The following is a 5,495-nucleotide window of genomic DNA, read 5'->3' as shown; positions in this document are numbered from 1 at the left end:
CAATGATTTGCATGTTGTCATAGAATTCCAAACTCTTGATCCTTTAGGAATGTTTGTAGTGGCCAAAATGTTAGATTCCTCTGCAACATCTAAATACTTGTTTTGCAATATCTTGGCCCACTTGGCATTTGGTTGTTTGAACTTTTGTCACACTAGTTTTGTCCCTAAAGCTCTATTCTGTAAAATTTGCTTACAAAAACTTACACCACCAATAGTCCTTGATTAACACACCTTATCCCATGCCACTAGTGCAATCTTGTTTTTCTCGGCATTACCTTGCTAGAAGAATCTCCTCATTTGTTGATTTAATTTTTTATTTGTCTCTAATGAGAATGGGAGGCAAGACAAAAAGTAGATGGGGATGTCAAAAATAAAAACCTTCAATATTATGAATCTTCCCACCCAATACAATCACCTCCCTTTCCAAGACACCAACCTATAATCTATTCATTATGATACCTTTAGCTAAAGGCATCCCCAAAAAAGAGAAGGGTAGCTAACCTTTCTTGAATCATAACATTTTAATTATCTAATATTCTTTTCTCGCAGTAGTAAAGAAGAAGAAAACTTCATATTTCTCCTTACCCACCCGCTTGTCTTGAGGCTATTGAGTATAGGTGTAATATTCCTTTGAGATTTATCACCTCTTGTCTTTTATTTGCTCCAAAAAGCATTGTATCATAAATAAATTGCTAATGAGAAATAGGCAGGAGGGAGCTAGTAATTTACATTCCTCGAATATTGGTGTTCCCAGCTGCATTACATATTGATATTCCCAATGCTTCAACCATTATGATGAAGAGGAATGGTGATATTGGATCTCCTTGTCAGAGACCCCTAGATGCTTCAAAGAAACACTCTGAGAAGTTGTTAATAATCACCAAGAATCTTGAGTTGGAAATAAGTTGGAAAGTCTAATCAATCCACTACGAGTTAAAGCCAAAAGCCTCTAAGGCCTTTATAACCTCCAATCCACCATATCATAAGCTTTCTTTACGTCCAACTTTAGTATCATACCTAGGATTCTATATTTTTACAGCATATGTATTGTTTCTTGTGTAATAATTACCCCATCTAAGATAGATTGCCCAAGAACAAAACTAGTTTTCTCTTCCAAAATAATGTCGATAAGGATCAACTTCAATCTATTTGTAATTACCTTTGTCATAATTTTGTAGAGTGTGTTATGAAGTGAGATCGGTCTATAATCATCTAAAGAAGAGACTTGTTCTTTCTTAGGAATAAGAACTAGTAAAGTGTTACATATTTCCCTTAATACTTTTCCTTGAGCTCTAGAGTCCTTAATAGCTTCAGATATTTCATAATATGGTAACACTTTTGAAAGAATTCAATGGAGAACCCACTTTGGACTTGGAGCCTTGACTAGGTGTAATTGATCCACAACCCTCTTAATTTTAGGTTGTGAAAAAGGCTCTGTCAAAATCTTGTTCTGCTCCAAACTGAATAACCTTGGGATACATTGAAAAATTTCTCTTTGAGTCACCAAGTCTAAGCTTTCCCAATTATTTAGCAAATCCTTAAAATAGGACATGGTGAATTCACTAATTCTCTCTGGATCTTCCACTATTTTCCCAATATTCTATTTACATTTTGCTTGCATTTAACACTATTATGATGAAACTTTGTAATCTTATCACCATCTTTTATCCATAATATTTTTTCCTTTGCCAATGTGTCTTCATGATCCCCCATGTGTTGCTTTTCCTTTAAGAACATAACCTTGTCCATTCCATTAGCTAGTATTTCCTCATTTAGCACCTCTAATTTGACTTCTAGTGCTCTCAAATGATTCAAAAATATTTTTGAAGTGATCTTCGTTCCATTCTCTTAAGCATTTGTTTGATCTACTTTAATTTAACCACCACCTTGAAAATCTTAACCCTTTTTGCAATCTCTCTCCCCCACCATTTCTTTATTAAGCCAAGCATGTCTGGATGGTGAAATCACATATTTTTGAAATTAAATGGACATCTTGTTGCCCTTTTTCCTTTCATTATGCTTAGCTCAATTGGTAAATGATATGAACTAGACCATGGTCTAATACAACTTTCTAGTCCAAAGGAAAAGGTAGCCAAGTCTCCTCTCTAAAAGAATCTATCTAATTTCTTTGGTATGTTGCCGAAACCCAACCTTCTATTGGTCCATGTGAATGTTCCATTATTTATTACCATCTCCATCAACTGACATCTCTCCACCTAGTTTTCAAAATCTATTTGAGACTGAAGTCTTCTCTTCACCCCTCCCTTCTTATTGCTACTCCTCAATATGGCATTAAAGTCTCCTCGAAAAATGTAAAAATCATTAGGCCAAGCTATAAGGAAATTCTCTATTTATATCCAAGTAGTTAGCTTACTAATGCAGTCTATTGCACTACATACATTAGTAAGTAGAAAATGAAATTTGGATGTAAGGATTCTTACCTTACAAGTCAGCTAATGTTTTCCTCTAGCTACTCTTTCCACTAGTACAGTCTAAGGTCTCCAAAAAGTTGCCAAACCTCCTAAAGCTCCATTCCCTTGTACCCACTTGCCTTGCCAAAATTTGTATTTGTCTTGATTTGTTCCCCTTTTGTTAGAGACAATTTGTTTCTTGCAAAAGAAAAATGTCAACCTTTGCTAAATCTAGGTGGCTTTTGACCACCCATTGTTTGTTAGGGGCGTTCAAGCCCTTAACATTCCATAAAAGGAACTTCATTTCCCCTTGGGAAGGGTGTTTCCCTCCCCTAATCTTAGTAACCTTATTATCTTGACTTGAGCTTCTACATCTCCATCAATGCCACGTTTTTATTGATTAGTTTTCCTCCCCATATTCTTTCTTTCCCCAAAATCTGGTTCCACCTTTGTTGATTTTTTAAGAGAAATCCCTAGTTATTTGGAAGTTTATTTCGTGTTTTTTACCCCTTTCCTCTTGATCGGTGTTTGCTACCCCAACACCATCTCAACCTACCAAATCATCTTGATCCTCTTTCTTGAGAATCTCTTTTGCAACAATATACTCATCATCCTCAAAATTAGTTCTCAAAATGTCATCATGGAAGTTTGGAAAAGATCTTGAGAAATTTCAAGAGTTGCATTATTGATGTCTAAGTGACAACAATATAGCTTTGTCATCAGATTCATTAATTGTTTATCAGTGCTTTTCTCCATATTAGCTTCTTCCCTTAAGTCTTCCTCAATCCCCAATTCTCCATTTTCCCTTTTATTTGTCCTATGAGGGGAGTGGAGGCTTTATCTCGTCCTTGGTCCATTGAGTGTTTTTCTCCAACTTGGATTGCTTCATCCAAATTCATTGCTTTTGGTGTTCCATTAACCATAAAGGGGCCCATTTCGTTCTCCCAATTTTCAAGCACTCCCTTAAATAATTCATACTTATTGTAGCTAACATGTTCCCATGTTGCTCCAAGTAGATACACAGTTGAAGTCTCTCCTAGATACATTTTCCTTGTTGCAATACTCTTACCTTTGTCTTCTGATCCTATCTTTCTTTTTTGACATGAAACTTCTACATGATCTGTGAACTTAACCTCACGCTTAGAGGATTTAATCCTTAGAAACTTAATTTATACCTTTTGTTTCCACACCCCTATTTTTGTTATTATTTCTAGCTCCTCCCAATGACCACTTTCCAAATCTATCATCACACAAACCCTAGCATTGGACATCTTCGTTTCTCTATAAATTGGATGCCTTTTCTCAATCATTTTGGGAATCAACCATGCTTTGAGTATCCTTATGTTGTCTAATTTTCTATCAATTTGTCATCAACTTGCTTTCATTTTCACTTGCATTTGTAGGTGACATCCACATAATTTGAAGGAGAAAGAAGAACAATAGAGGAACAATGAAGGAGATTCCAACATTTTGGTTTGCATTTCATTTTTATAATCTTGTCTCCATGCCTTTGTTGAATGTGTTAGGAGTGTTTTCATTGCATTTTAGTCTTTATGGTTGGCTAATTTGATGCTTTGATGTTTTCCCAAATTCCTAGTTACATTTTTTGGTGAACCCGACATGAACACGTAAATATGACAATTTTGTGCATCTTTTATTTGCATGTGGGTTTTACGTGTTGATATATATTTGCATGCAGGTTTTATGTATTGATATATGTTTGCATCCAGGCTTTTGGTGTTGATATGTTCTTGCATGCAGGTTTTTTGTCCTAATATGTTGTTGCATGCAGGTTTTTTGAACTAATTTGTTGTTGCATGTAGGTTTTATGTGAGGATCTATTGTTGCATGTGGGTTTTATGGATTCTAAACAATGATTCATGCACGATTTCTTAACATGTAATGAACGATAATTTTTCACATAGCCTAATCAGGAGGTTTTAATGAACAACAATTTTTCACATAGCCTAATTAGGAAGTTTGAATGAACAACAATTTTTCACATAGCCTAATTAGGAGGTTTGAATGAACAATAATTTTTCACATAGCCTAATTAGGAGGTTTGAATGAATCCTACAATTCTCACATAGTCTTAATTAGGATTTGGATCAAAGAACAACAAATTTCACATTTCATGCATGCAAAAGGTTTAAAATGAACAACAAATTGCATTTAATCATGGCTTAAATTATTCTAATCCTTTTCAAATTAAGGTGGAATTAACCTCATCTAGTCTTAATTAGGATGCAAATGGATCAATAAACTCATTTCATTTTCTAAAGGTTAAACAATCAATGTATGTCATGTCTTCTTTCATTTTTCTTGTGTGTTTTTACACTTAGAAGTGGGTTTGCCTCCCGATTTGCCTAGCACTTCGCACAGGAATTGGTGAGAGGGAACGACCCAAAGTGGTGACGGGCTAAGGCCAAGCTCTTCCAAACCACTCTAAATAATTGTGGTTGCAATGAAAGTTGTAGACAATGGGTGCTGGAATGGCGTAGAGATGATTAGATTTGTCGGATCTACGTCCACCCGAACGAATGCCCTGACTAGAACCTTTTGTGCTTAAAGACCAAAAAAATTCTAGTCATTGGTATAAGAGGTCAAACCTCTGATACCATCTCACACTTTTACAGCTCCTAGTAGAGATACAAAGTTTGCCATGAGGAGTTTTCATGGGAACCAATGCTTGGATGCCTCAGAGAAGTGAGTGTCATGGAGGGGAGCCAGTGGGGTCAAGCATCTAAGTATCCGCTTTGAGTAGGCGTAGTTGGGACACCAAGTGAGATTCAATGACTATTGTCCTTGCTAGACGTAGGATTTGTTGTTGAAGGTGCATGATTGTCTTGGGTCAAAGTCAAACAAACATCTTGTCTTCTATGCTTGTTAAATGTTGAATTAAAAACAATTCTCACAAGTGGTCATAAACAACCTTGATTTTCAAAAGCAAACAAGTTTTTAACAAGTCCAAACAATTGTCCAAACAAGATCAAAACAAAGTCCAAACAAAGGTCCAAATTTTGTCCAAGTATTCACCCAACATTTGAACATGGCTTGTCAAAATATTGGAGATCCTTGTTTCAA

The sequence above is a fragment of the Cryptomeria japonica genome, chromosome 11 (assembly GCF_030272615.1).
Source record: "Cryptomeria japonica chromosome 11, Sugi_1.0, whole genome shotgun sequence".
Taxonomy (NCBI): Eukaryota; Viridiplantae; Streptophyta; class Pinopsida; order Cupressales; family Cupressaceae; genus Cryptomeria; species Cryptomeria japonica.
The sequence above is the reverse complement of the archived record's forward strand: the minus strand, read 5'-3'. Positions refer to the sequence as shown.